The sequence below is a fragment of the Caretta caretta genome, chromosome 6, assembly GCF_965140235.1.
Source record: "Caretta caretta isolate rCarCar2 chromosome 6, rCarCar1.hap1, whole genome shotgun sequence".
Taxonomy (NCBI): Eukaryota; Metazoa; Chordata; order Testudines; family Cheloniidae; genus Caretta; species Caretta caretta.
In genome coordinates this window covers 82,854,515-82,869,174 of record NC_134211.1, presented here as the reverse complement: position 1 = coordinate 82,869,174, position 14,660 = coordinate 82,854,515, and the positions used below count along the sequence as shown (strand labels likewise).

Here is a 14,660-nt window from a genome sequence, read left to right as displayed (position 1 = left end):
TGAATATATTAGCCTTATGCCCACCCATACAAATCCATTAATATTGTGGTTCTGACTTAACTTCCATCTCCTTTTTCAAACAACAAATCATGCTGCATCAGGTACCTTCTTCCTTAATTGATAAAACAAATGTTTTTAATCTTTTGGGCATTAGTATCGTTAACTAGCATTATTATTATTTTACAATGAGTCTCTAATTATCACATTTGCTTTGAAGAAATTAATTACATTTTATTCTGCAAATTATACTATAAGCTGTTAACATAAAGATGATCTGGAAACAGGGGTTACCCTTTCATCAACAGGCATGATATGCCACTTTGATATCTCCATTAGGTAAGTGTGAACTATAATTTATAATTTCTTATCCAAACAGTTGAGAAAAAAAAACAAAGGAAGAGGGAAATACTTGGAATGTTTAATCATAATTCATATGTGGCCCTCAGTCCCACAGGCAATTCTTACGGTCATCTGTGGGAGTTCTGCGTGAAGAGTGAGAACAATAAGTACATGGCCCTCTGGATGAAAGGGTCATTCTCCATCTGGGAATGAGTTTGTTTGTAGATGTTAGACTGAACTGTGCATGTGCCCAACTGTACTTTAGTTTCTCCACCAACTGCCCTGAATTGCTCCAAATCCTACTAATTAACTACCAGGCACCACAAAATATCTAAGCTTCCTTTCTGAGGGAAACAAAGAAAACATTTGCAAGTAGAATAGAGCAATTCCTTCCTGTCACCAAACTGTATTAAACCCAACTATAGCAATTTGAATTGTATCATGTGACAGGGAATAATGCAGTGTGGCCTTAGGATAAAGCATTGGTGGGCATTAGATACCTACAACTTGTACAACTGCAGGCGTCCTCAAGGCAGCGAGGGGGGCCCCGATATGGTGACTCAGTTACTTGTCCCTGGTGACAAACACAGTTGCAGTGGAGCCAGAACACACTCCACCTGTTCGGAGGATACAACTTTGCTCTACAAAATGGCGTCTTCCAAGTGGTGTGATCTTGCACACACTGAATGTGAGGTCATGCTGCGTGGAGGATGCCATTTTGTAGAGCAAAAGCAAGGGCACCAGAATTGGGCTTTGCAGGGGGCCTCCATGGGACAAATGCTGCCACTGGGAGAAAGCAAGGGAAAGGGGGGTTGGGAGGGAACGCACCAAAGCTATAATAAGAGGATCGTTTTTATTTGATTTGTTGGGGTTTGGGGAATTTTGTTGATCAAGTGTGGTTACATAGAATTCTGCTCTCTCTCAGAAAACATCCTAACTGATGCATAGAATGCTCATTCATACAAACGGGACTTGAGCATTCAAATAGAGGACAAGGGATAGGACAAAGGACAAAGGTCCAGCTTCCAGAGATAGCATATGTTTTAATTATATGGGAAGTTGGAAGAATCTGTGTTGTTCCATTATGTCTGATTATTAGGGAACATGCAAACAAGCAAAAATGGAGGTCTGATACTATGCTTCATTTCTTAAAAGACCAATTTTTAAATTTATTTAAAAATATATAAATAATGGATTTACTTGTACAGTTGCAGAAAATTCATTCTATACTTAAAGAGTATGTGCTGCAGTTTTAGGAAAGATGCACACTATTGTTCATACACAACAGAGGTTGAATCCATGATTTAAGTATTAAACTCAGCTCATCTTTAACTCAGCTGCAATTGGTGCCGCTATAATATTCCTATAATTGTTTTGTTTGACGGAGAAGAACTGTTGCCTGCATAGCAGCACAGTTTGAAGGAAAAGAGGGAAATTTAAAATTCTAAACATTAGCAGCAGCTTCATGAAAAAAAGTCTTGTGTTAAACCATTCTGCATTTAACAATGCTTTTATTCCCAGGAAAACTCAATCTAGTAACTCCCTAAAACTAAACAGGCATTAAGTGCCTAATAAAAAACCTGAAGGTATACTAAATAGGGTATGATACAAGTACATGAAATAATTGATAATAGATAGGAAACTCTTATTGTGTACAAATGTCGTGAATATTCTTTACTTATACAACTGTTGACCAATTAATTACAAATTAAGTACTATATAATTAGAGGGCAATACTGAATATATGATTATTTCAGTGTTAACACAAGTGTAGCTTGCATGGTAATTATTTTTGGATCTATAATGTGTCATTGACCAGTAATTTGCAAAACTATGAAAATACCACAGTTACATAATATATGAAGTAAGGCTTACATAACTTAAATAACTGGCCCTGCCAAAAGAATGACTGGAAACCAGAGTGGATAGATTTAAATCAAAGTAATTTAAATCACCAATTTTAATTATGATTTAAATGAGCAAACAGGAAACTCTGATTTAAATAATCGATTTTAATCTTATTTTGTATGCAGAGTTTTTAGTTTTTTCCATAAAGAAAGCTTGATTCTCTAGTTGGTAACCACTAAAACATGTTATTTTACAAGTAAATATAGATTGCATACTAAATTTAGTACATCTTTTTGCTATCCAAGAAGATACAGTATATTGATTAAATTTATTTAAGCAGTAATATAGCTTAATTTACATTTATTCCAACTCTTCATTTTTACTTTTTTATTATGTTAGAAAATGGTTAATCATGCATTTCTTAATTACTAGATGATTAAATTTTTACTCATGATTTGTGTCATTCTATTTGGAGGCACAAAACCAGCATTTTAATTTTATTAGTTAAATAAAACTACCTTAAATATGCTGGATAAATAAGAAAAAAAGTTTATCAAAACTTTTAAAGTTTTGCACTTAGTTTTGCAAAAGTTTTAAGTTTTGCACTTAAAACTAACTGATTTATTAAAGAAAGGAAATATTACCTATACTTAGTGAATTGAACTGATTGGTCACCGTGTCCTTCAAGACTGTAGAATTAACAGATTTTTATCCTCTCACACCTAGTTTTTGTTCATAAATTGGAAAAGAAAAACAAGGTTTCCTGCTTTTTCAGCTCCCAATTAGTTCCTCACATTTGAATGAACTAGTCATTGCCTGAACTAGTTGGATAAAAGAGGCTACTGCTGTCAAAAGCTGGTTTAGCACTTTAACAAACCCTGGTTCCAAGTGCTTAACCAATGACTTCCATCCGTTCATTGCGTCTACTTTCTTTAAAACTTTGACAGTAAACGTCAATGTTCATAAAAAATCTGACATTTTTGCTTTAAAAAAAATACTTGATTTTTATCCACTCAGCTGCAAAGCATTTTTTAAAATGTATTCACCAGCTCTTCACAAAAGAGAGTTGCCATTTTAAACCCAAAGGTTGCATTCTCTATTTAGCATCCATGTAAACAGCCATTGCAAACTATTGGGATTCGAATTCTCCATTGCTAATACAGCTGGCTATACGAACTCATCCAGACACTAAGGCCTGCTGTTGAAATTAGCGAAGTATAGCTTTTCAGAAATTCTTTTGAATGATGTGTCCTTTAACCGGTAAAAATATTTTAATATTACTATTAAAATCCAGATAAGGAAAATTATTTTTTGCCTGGGAAATTGCTGGTTCCAGAGCACTACATGGGGAAACGTTCCATGAATCAGTTTGACGCAGACTAAACTGTGTGAATAGACTGAACCCCAGCCCATTCTCACAGCACACAAACTCTGTCTTTGTGTTCAGACTCTCACCTCTCCCAGGTGTGTTACTGGGTTCTCAGAAACACCACCACAAATATATTTCAGACTGAATTTGGCTGTCCCTCCAGGACTTCCTCAGTCCAAGGACCCGGTTTCCTTCTCCCCAGAGAACTACTCCCACTTCCCTTGTTTTCAAGGTGGAATTATTGAGCAGCACCTGCCACAATGAGTCAGCAGAACAAAAGCAGCTTTATCGAGGGTTCTAACCCTTGCTAGCAGGATGAGTTCACAGAAATGCACTGTTGTATACCATTAGTTTTCTGGAAGCCACATTTTATAGGTACAATGGATTTTTATAACATCTTGTTGGTGGGTTTGAATAATTTTCTCTGTTGCCCTGAGGTTACTTTAATTTGTATTGTTTAGAACCACTCAGCTTTACTTTACTCTTACAGTCCAAATGTGAACAGTTCACAGGATATCCTATTATACAAAAGAAATATCTTCAAAATGTGGTATAAGTGTGTAGTGCTGGAATCTTCCTTCCAATAACCAGTTTGCCAAATAGCTGTTAAGGTCAGTTACAGAGCTTGCACATCCGTATGTGGTAGCTGTTTCTTCAAGATAAGTGACAATGAATGTCATGTACTGGATTTCATGTCCAAGGCCATAAAGCAGGACTGAATGTGCTCTGGTATTGGAAGTGCTGCATTCTCAGGGATAACTACATTAAACTACAGTTAAGATTAAAAACAAGAGAGAAAGAAACGTCTATGTGAATGTTGTGGTTTTCTCCAAAACACTATGCAAACCGTAGTCTAAAAATTTTAAGATAAGGTTCCATTTTAAAGTTAACAACAAAAATGTATTACATGGGTATGAACACTCAAGCTCACCAGATACCCTTAACTATCACATTGTATCATTGCCCTGAGAATTGATGGACTCTGGAACAAAGGGACTGATCCCACTGGTATATAAAAATTAATGATAAAATTCCATTCACTTTTCTGCGATGAGAATCCAGCCCAATGTATGACACAAAAAACCACACAGGCTCAAGGCATCCCTGACCAAGAAAATTAAAAAAACAATGTTTAATCTTACACTGACATATCATTTAAACCAAACTATATCTGTGTACACCTTGCAGGCTCACTTGTCTACTATTTTTTTCCCAGGACACACACAATCCACTGAGAAATACATGTTTGGATATATCATGAATTAAAAAACACATAGTCCACACTGTTTTCAAAAGGTCTATGCACCTCCAAATACAAAATTATTGTTTGATAGCAAAGTGTAGTGAGACAAAGGGATGTATGTATGTATGTACATACTGTAGTATTCATTTGCTACATTCTACATATCAACAGTACAAATAACAGCTTTTACAAATTTAAGATGTCCACAGTCACAATCTAATCCTCAGGGAACCTCTGTCAGACAATTTCCCCATTTTTCTTCAAATCCTCATTTTACAGAAGAGGACACAAACACGGAGAGGTTTTGACTTGCTAGAAAAGGGAGTGTGGTCCTCTGTGCCATGTTTTATTCATCTGGAAAGTAATGAAATTTCACATTCCACAGGTGAAATCTGAAAATATATGGGTTTTAGTATGTTTACAGCTACCTGCAGACGCCATTATCTTCACTGTACTGATTCAGAAGCATGGGAATCTAGTGGATTTGGCAACTGCATTAGACAAGAGATGTAGGGAATTATTTTCAAAGGTGCTGAGCTCCCACATCTCCAGTTGAAGTCAATGGGAGCTGCAGGTGTGGAAAATCAGGTTTAGATTCTACCACTTCTTGCACTGTCCTATAACTTTAGGCAAGTCACGAGATCTTGTGTCTCTCTTTCCTCATTTGTTAAATAGAGATTATGATATTTATCTATGTTTACAGGGGTGGTGTGAGGCTCCAATAAATATTTGTGAATTGTTATTACTCAGTGAAACAGATGGGAATAGAACAGGGGTCTCGAACACGTGGCCCACGGGCTGAGTTATTTGCTGTGGCCCGCTAAGCTCCCCGTGTCCCCCCCCAGAGTTATTTCCTGCAGCTCCCAAGCTCCCCTCCGCCCCCAGCGCGCCATGTCCCTGCTCCTCTGCCTACCTCCCGGTGCTTCCTGCCACTAAACAGCTGTTTGGAGGTGCCTACTGCTTTCCAGGAAGGAGGGGTGAGGAGCAGGGAGCCGCGCACTCAGAGGCGGTGGTGGGGCAGGGTCGGGGATTTGGGGAAGGGGTTGGAATAGGGTCAGGAAGGGGGCGGAGTTGGGGTGGGGACTTTGGGGAAGGGGTTGGAAGAAGCGGGGCAGGGGCGGGGCCTCATTGAAGGGGTGGAGTGGGGTCAGGGCCAGGGCAGCAGCAGGGGGAGGGGCTTTTGTACCATTATATGAAAAGGTGTCAGTGATGCGGCCCACGGGCCAATGTACTAGTCCTCATGTGGCCCGCGTGGTGATTTGAGTTTGAGATCCCTGGACTAGAACATGAAGTCTCTAGCCCCATATTCCTGTGCAGTTTCCTAGACACTGGGGATCTTTTGATGGGGAAAGTATGAGCAAGGAGCTTTTAAGGCAATTTGATGCAGACTCCCTGGTCTCTGTTCTAGAGACTTTGCAGGATATTTCTGCTTGATGTGGATTATAAAAAAATATATATATATGTATGCTGGCCTGGCAATAATGTGTTGTTTAAGAAGCTTGTGTCAGGCCAGTGTATTGCCATATGGTTTCTTTAGAACACTACATTGTTTAAAATTCACATGAAAATTGCTTTGATTACCAATTATTTATCTCTTCTACCCTCCAGTGCATTACTCCTTACCAGAGAAGAGTAAAACAAATGTGGAGTTCCTAGGTCAAACTGTTCAGAAGTTATATTTTTCAAATATAACACAATCAAACTGGAAAATATCCAAGAAGTGAGAGAATCTCATTTTTTGAACTTTCCCCATCTTTCCAAATGTCTGGTCCAATTTTGTCTGTGACTGTGTAGACTAGCATTTCACTGTTATAAATGCATGTAACATATGTATTGCTGATCTCACCTTCAGCTGTATCACAATCATATTTTTCACAAGTCATGTATATCTGTGGTTATCAACCAGAGGTACACATACCCCTGGAAGTACACAGAGGTCTTCCAGGGGGTACATCAACTCATCTAGATATTTGCCTCGTTTTACCACAGGCTACATAAAAAGCACTAGCGAAAACAGTACAAACTAAAATTTCATACAATGATTTGTTTATAATGCTCTATATACTGCATGCTGAAAGGTAAGAACAATATTAATATTACAATTGATTTATTTTATAATTACATGGTAAAAATGAGAAAGTAAGCCATTTTTCTGTAATAGTGTGCTGTGACACTTTTGTATTTTTATTTCTGATTTTGTAAGCAAGTAGTTTCTAAGTGAGGTGAAACTTGGGGAATACGCAAGACAAATCTGGCTCCGGCAAGGGGTACAGTAGTCTGGAAAGGTTGAGAGCCACTGACATATATAAAAACAGCTGTGGACTTGCTGTTGTAGGGATTATCGATTACTGCTACCAATCTTTCTTGTTTATTTGTGTGCTGTAGTTATAGTAATTAACATTTGTAACAAATAAATATTTTACATTGTTGAAGTTCCAAAACTGGCACCCCACTACATCAAATTGACAATTTGCTTTGCCACTCTTTCTATTTATACCTACCTGTGAGTGTGGGGCCCCTTCTGTTTGAGGCCAATATGCTAGTACAAGTTTAATTTTTGCTGAATTTCATGCATTTTCACAGCATTTGTGTCTTACAAAATATATCAGTAAAATCTGAATTTTGCACAACTACAAAATTGCAAATCAAACGCAAGAAGTTTTGGCCCATCTTTATTCATCATATTTTACATCTTCAGTTTAACATTATTACTGGTTAATAGGTGCACCTGAAAATCAAGCTGTATTGTAATATCTGGTGCGTTATGTTAAATGAATCTTTTCTAGGGCAGCAAGTCTTTTTTCCCCCTTCCTAATGAAGAATATCTCATCTTTTCCAATTTTCCTATCAAACGCATCCACATCATCTTGAAACAGTGCCACATCCAGCTGCATCTATACTCAGCTTCAATTACATGAAATTACCCAACCTACTCTTAGGTCCTTTAGGTGCTCTTTTCCTATGTGAGGCACATGCATGGTGCATCTCTTGTGGAGTGCATGATTACAAACTATTCAGCACAGCCTGTTTTAAGTAAACAGTAAATTAAATATTGTCAGTTCTTGTTCAAACTTGCTCTTATGAAGGAACTTCTAGAATGGGTTTCATAAAAGTCTAGATTTAAGAAAGGGCTGGGCATAGAGGAATAGCTTTTTTAAAGAACGTTCTCTTGGCTCACCAGTTTGTATCTCTAGCTTTTTTCTTTTTAAATCTACTATATCATTGTTTGTTTTAGGATTGATTCAGGATTTGGACATCCTGTTTAGGTGCCATTATTTGAAAACTGGACTCTACGGAATAGTGAAATCTTGCGCTTAGGCTACATATGAAGAAATGTTAGGATAGTGGTAATTTTTGCCACAATTTTTCATAAATGACAGTTTCTGCTTCAACAGATGCTCAACAATATTTTTTCCTTCACAGAATCTCAAAAAGAATTGTCGCCTTTCAAATCAGCTGCCATTATCTTTTGTATTCAATGAAACTGAAGCCATATATTGCCTTTAGCACAGGTGGCCTCTGCCTTCGCCAGTTCCTTGGTGTTTCTCTCTAGCTCCTAACAGTATTGGGCTATCATTTTCCCCAATAGCAGCTTGCTTTTATGGTTACTGGGAACAATAGGAGACAGTGAACATTTTGTGAGAGGGCACACTTAACTGAGGGCAACCTCTGGTCATAAGCCTGTTGAGAACAATGGGAAATGGTAGCCATTTTGAGAGAAGACAGTTCTTTTAGAGTTTCTCTGGAGAAGAGTTCATGCACTGCCCTGTGCTGAAAGATAAACATTGGGGAAAAAAACGAATCCTGAATATTTCTTTGTCCCGTAATACCATAATAAAAAGGAATTAAAATGTAATGTGCCTCTAAAATTAGTTTAAGCTAATTTGGGACCCCAAGCACTTGAATGCTTTCATCATAATATGCAGTGTTGTTGTACCCACATTGGTCCCAGAATATTAGAGAGGCCAGGTGGATGAGAAAATATCTTTTATTGGAGAGAGATAAGCTCTCAGCTCTCAAGCTTCATAATACTAATCACATGGTTATTGCATAGTGTTGCTGCAGGACAGAAATAAGGTTGTTTGAGTGCCCTAACAATGCCTCCTGTGTCTTAACATGTCAGGATTTCTTTTAAATTTAATATTAATTCTGAATAATCTGGGTTCATAATTCTTTGTTATGTGATAATTACAACATCCTTGAAATGTTTTATCTTACATTACTCACACATACTCTCAACCATAACTCAATTTTAACATGGTTTTGTCTGGAAATTGATATTGCACCTAGCACACCTGGAAAGTTACATACAAACTGGTGGGAGTTTAATGAAGAACAAAAAAATATGATTAAAAGGTTTAAAGGGCAGAGGAAAGATTCCAAGAACTAAACAAGATTAGCTAAATGATGATTAAGGGGAAGAAGGAATATAAATGTCCATTTGTATTTCACAAGGAAGAACATCAAGGAGAGAGAAAACTTATTTAGCATGGGTAAGTATAAGAGGGTGTAATAGCTAGGACTAATGGAATTAAATTAAGAAAATCTAAGCTAAACATCAGGGAAGTTTCTCTGACAGTGAGATCTACTAGATTGTGTAATAATCTCCTAATGAAAACAGTGAAGCCTCCATCCCTGGAGACATTAAAAACTAGACTGCAGAAAGCGCTGGAGAATATACTATTTGGAACAATCCTACACTGAAGCCAGGGGGACTAGATGATCTTATAGATAGACTCATAGAAATAAGAGATGAAAACTATTTTATGCATGCCCCATCAAGCAAATTGAGCTTACTAGCCTCAAAATCTTAGGATACAGAATACTAATTTTATATTTTTGGATGTTAGACATGAAAAAATATCATTAGATCATCCAGCCTCCCTTTCCTAATTCAGAAGAGATCCCTACCGCATATTTTCTAGTCCATCTCCATTCTAAACATCCCACATGACGTAATTTCAACCTCTTCCTTTGGAAAACTATTATACAATCTAATATGACTCATTGTCATATTTTCTTGACATTCTGCCTACTTTTACCCTTTCCCAATTTCATTGCATTACCTGAGCACTACACCTAATGTGTCTCTCTCTTTGTTTAAGTCCTCCCACTATTAGTAAACTGTTATGTTTTCCCTTGGTCACCTCTTAGTTTTACCCAGATAGCTATTTTGAACTTTCCTCGTAAGTCAAATCTTTCATGGCTCCTGATTACAGAGATGAGAAACAAAAATACTCTCTCCATTTTATCAGTATCTTTTGGCAATGTGGTACCAAGATTTGAATGCATAATTTCAAGCTGTATAGTGAGAGGGATGATTATGTCTCTACTCTGTCATGGAATGCCATTGCATATGCAGGTCAAAATTATAATGGCTTTTTTTCTACAAAAATTTCCTATTGTAAACTCATGTCAAATTTGCTGTTATCTCTAATCTCTTCCGGTTTTATATCTTACAATATTTCTTTTTGCTATTGAGTATGTGCATTTTAGATTGCCCACCGCAAGTATAGGTTTACAGTTTCCTAAACTTATTCTCAGTTTATTTTCTGCTTGTGATTCTAATCTCTCCAGGTTCAAAGGTGTTATTTCTTTGTACTGACTGGTGTTCACAACTCCTGCCAATTTAGCATCACCTGCAAATTTCAAAAACTTGTTGCTTATTTCCTTTTCCAGATAATTAGTGAAGATGTTGAAGATTAACACTGATCTCATCAGATCCTGGACGCTTTGCTTGAAATCTATAAGTTGCTGTTTATTATTCCACTCTGTTTATGGTCTTTTAGCCAGTTTTCGTCCACATGACAATGTTTCTATCCAAGCCAATTTGCATTCATTTTTCAAGTACGATTTCATGAGACACAGCATCAAACTGCTTTATCTAAATTTAAATCCTTTTACCAACTATTATGGTTCCAGGATAATGCTGTACTTTGACACCACTCTGTCTCGTCCATGAGGCCCATACCTGCACTTCTGTCAGCCCCTCACTTTTGGGCTGGATCACCACAGTACAGCCCTCCCTGTTTCCCAGAACAATATTACCTCCAGCACATCTGGCTGGGTTTGGCCCCTGCTGTATATTTTTCTCCAGGAGCTTGTGACCCAGTATGAAATTGCAGTAAGAAAGGACAGCTTTTTCAAAACATGTGTGATCTGTTTATCCAAAGAAACATCACAAATACGGAGACGAGTTAAAATACCATTTAAATGCATATTAATTTACCTAAACCTGGGCCTTTCTTTGCCTCTTTTAGGGAGGCTCACATCATTGGAGTGAGGCCTCCCTGAAATCTTTATCTCTCAATCTGATTCTCTGGGCAGCGTCTCTCCCGCATAATTCACAGTTTATAAATTCCAAATATCCTTTTTTCAAAGTTCCTGTGTCTGACTTGGGACCCCACACCAGGTCCAAACTGGCGTATGCATTTCTCTAGAAAAGACAGTGGATTCAGGTATTGTTCCTTTGAGCACGAGGTGGCAACCCTGCTGCGGTCCTGGAGAGCTGGGAAAAGCTCAGGCTGGACTTAACTCTTTGGATTCCATAGACTCAGACACATAACTTCTAGTCCCACAGATATATGTGTATGTGTGTGTGTACATGTATATCAAACATTTACAAACATTAATGCAGACTATGATAGATATTGCCATCACATGCAACATCTTGGAGACTATATTATACTAAATCTATGAATGTTTCATGTGTGACTGTGTTCTGTTCCATGTGGGAGGGTTACCACAGCTCCTCCAGGAACTAAACACAGTGAGTGATGATTAAGGCGAGTCACTGACACTGAACAACTCCAGAGAAATTCCACCCCCTGCGATTGATTGCATATATTGGTTCAAACTGGATTTTCCAGAGACTAGGAGACAAAGAAAGGGCTTTTGGTATAAAAGGATGAGCTTGAACTGACACACAGCCTTCTTTCTGCTCCAGCAAATAGACAGGACCTTCTGTCCAAGGAGGGCCCCAACCGTTGTAGAAGGATTGGAAAGACATTGGCTTACTAGGGCCCCCTAAAACTGATGTGTGGTCTTTGGCAAGCTTTTAGCACATATTTTGGAACTTTTACTGTTTTTTATATAATGTTTTTAACTTTAAGCATAAATGTGCTTGCTCAGAAAGAGCTGTGTGGTGATTTGTAACTGCTGGCAGTACACTGTTCATAGTCCTCAGAGAAAAAGCGAAGCATAGGTGCTCGCCTTTAGGCAGACTGGCTTGCTGGGGGTATCACGGTGAATGGCAGGGGCTGTGCAGCCTTAAAACATCCCTGTTAGAAGGGAGTGAGACAAGGGTCCCTGTCCAGACAGGTGACAGCTGGAGATATGAGACCTGGCTGGAAACTCCTGGAGAGGACCACGGTGGGTAGAGGGCAGATGCAGGTGCAGCTACCCTGAAACTGTGACACAGAAAATTCTCACGTTCTTCACACCAACTCGCCCCAATTATGCAAACATATATGTGAATAACTACTCATGCAAATACCTTCAGCTTGAGACCTAATTTTGTCATTCTATCCAAAAAGAAAAAAAAACCCAGCAATCAAGTTTGTGTGACAATACTTATTCTTTATAAGTCCTTGCTGCTTGTTGCTGATAGTATTATTACTTTCTAGTGTTTTTCTTAAACTTTTCATCATTAGGGATGTAATTTAGGTTTAAAATTTGGTAACTACCAAGATCATTCTTTCTTTATCTGAAAATAAGTCCTACATTTTAACTTTTCTCTAGTCTCTCATTTCCACCCCAATATTTAATTTTTTCAGAAAAGTGTCAGCAATACAGAAAGTTAGCTATTTTCCTTTATACTCTAGCCTAGAACACAATATCTGGACCAGTTGCTTTGCATATTTTCAAATTTGTAAGTACCCCAGACAATTTTGAGTCATCATTAATTTTCGTTTCAGGCCTAACTCTCAGCCCATACAAAAATCACTGGATGAACTCCCATTGACTTACTGAGAATTGGATCAGAACCTTAATATCATCTTGATTTTGAAAGGTGTTGAGCACTTGCAGTACTCATTGAACTAAGTGGGAACAGAGGTTGTTTATACCTTCTGAAAATAAGTCCATAAAGGACATACTTTCTTTTTGGTTCTTTTCCCATTGGTATACTTTCACAAAAACTTTTCTTAATTCCTTTGGCTAGCAAGAAATCATTTGGCATCTGTGCTGCCTGTTTCTCTTTCCTGTAAGCCCAAATTGCAAGGGCCAGATTTATTGCCTGAATTCCACTGGTGGAACACGGGTTATAGAAAGTCAGGCTGCAAAAGAGGGAGAAGAGAGACAGTAGGGGGCTTTGGCAAAGACCAGAACGGACACAGAGTCTGGGAGGTGATGGGGCCAACCTGGCTGAGAGATGTGCTGATTCAGTGCATCTCCCTGGCAGTCACTGCCAGCAACACTACATGGAGTTCAGACTAGAATTTAAAGCGGTTTTCCCTAGGCAGACTTCTAAACTGCCATTCAGCATAGCTGTCCCAACAATAGCAAAATTTGCAATATATTGCCAAATGGCCAAGAAAATGGTCATAATTTCCAACTATCTGGCACCTTTATCTATAGCTCTGGCATCTGGAAGGCATTGTAACATCCTTTTTTCTTTAGCTGGGACACAGATATCTAGTCCCAGTTTCCTTATTATGTAGTTACCATTCAGTATCATTTGCTGCCTCTTTCTTGCTACCATCTCTTTTGCTCTGAGGGGAGGATTTTCAAAGGCCCATAAGGCAGGTTTAGATGCCCAATTCCCAATGACTTTCAATGGAATTGGATGCCTAACTACCCTTTCTGCCTTTGAAAATGACCCTAGATCATTGGTTGGCTACTGTCTGCCCTAGGACTATTCTTGGTCTTCTGATGATACTCCTCCGTCCTCTCTCCAAGGGCAGAATATCTATTGCTAGCAACAAGGATGACACATTCTCTTATCACTTTTTTTTTGCATCTCCATAACCATCTATGCCATGTATTGTTTCATTTTATTCTGATGACCTTCTTTTGCCCTACACCCAATATTTTTTCCCTTCCATCTCCCAGTGATGTCAAAAGCCGCTAGAGCTCCTGCACAGTTCCACCTGAGGTATATAGTAGTTGTCCCCTGGGGCTCATTTAGGGAAAGAAACTTTATGATTTCCACATTGGATTATCCTCACTCTGCCAGTGCCCACTGTTTTCTGGAGACATGTTCAAGAGAGATTATCCCTAACCTGCAATTTACCTCCCTTCAGATCTGCTCAGAAAATTTGAGCCAAGTTGTAGAAATGGAGACTTGTCAGGCTGTGCTATCGCAATATTTCTCCAGACTGTCGTATGTCACACAACGTGTTTGCAAGTGCACCCCATTCATGGGGAGAAATGGTATTCCAAAAGGGCCATTTTAACCACTACTGATTGCTAGTTTGTACTGTCCTGACACCAGCAGAAAAGGCCAGTTCAGGTGAAAAGGTTTTTCTATCCCAGAGGCAAATATCTGATGCACAACAGGCTCTGTAGATGTGGAGTCACTAAGGTGATAAACAGCCATATGTATATTACTCACATGTACTTTTGCTAATCTACAGATCCCAACGCACACATTAGCACTTAATAATACGATGTGGTTTTAGAACAATCCCTGAAGGATGTTAGTTCTATTAAAATTCTTTGAGAGCTTGGAGGTTGGATATAATCTGTTTCCACATGTCTTATGCAATTAAAAGGTGAAATGAAATGCCTCCTTAACAAAATAAATGTAATAAACTGTTTGTGATCCCAAATTATTAACTGAATGCATGTGTGGAATTAGAAATGACAAATAAACACATAATAAAACGTGAACAGAAAGGTTTTTACCAGCCAAGACCTCAG

General features: G+C 38.3%; 1 protein-coding gene across 2 annotated transcripts in view; it reads right to left on the bottom strand.

Annotated features, from left to right (window-relative positions):
* The window catches only part of AKAP6 (A-kinase anchoring protein 6), a 401,935-nt gene that overhangs the window by 194,422 nt on the left and 192,853 nt on the right, over window positions 1-14,660 (bottom strand). The gene's annotated exons all lie outside the window — the stretch shown is intronic.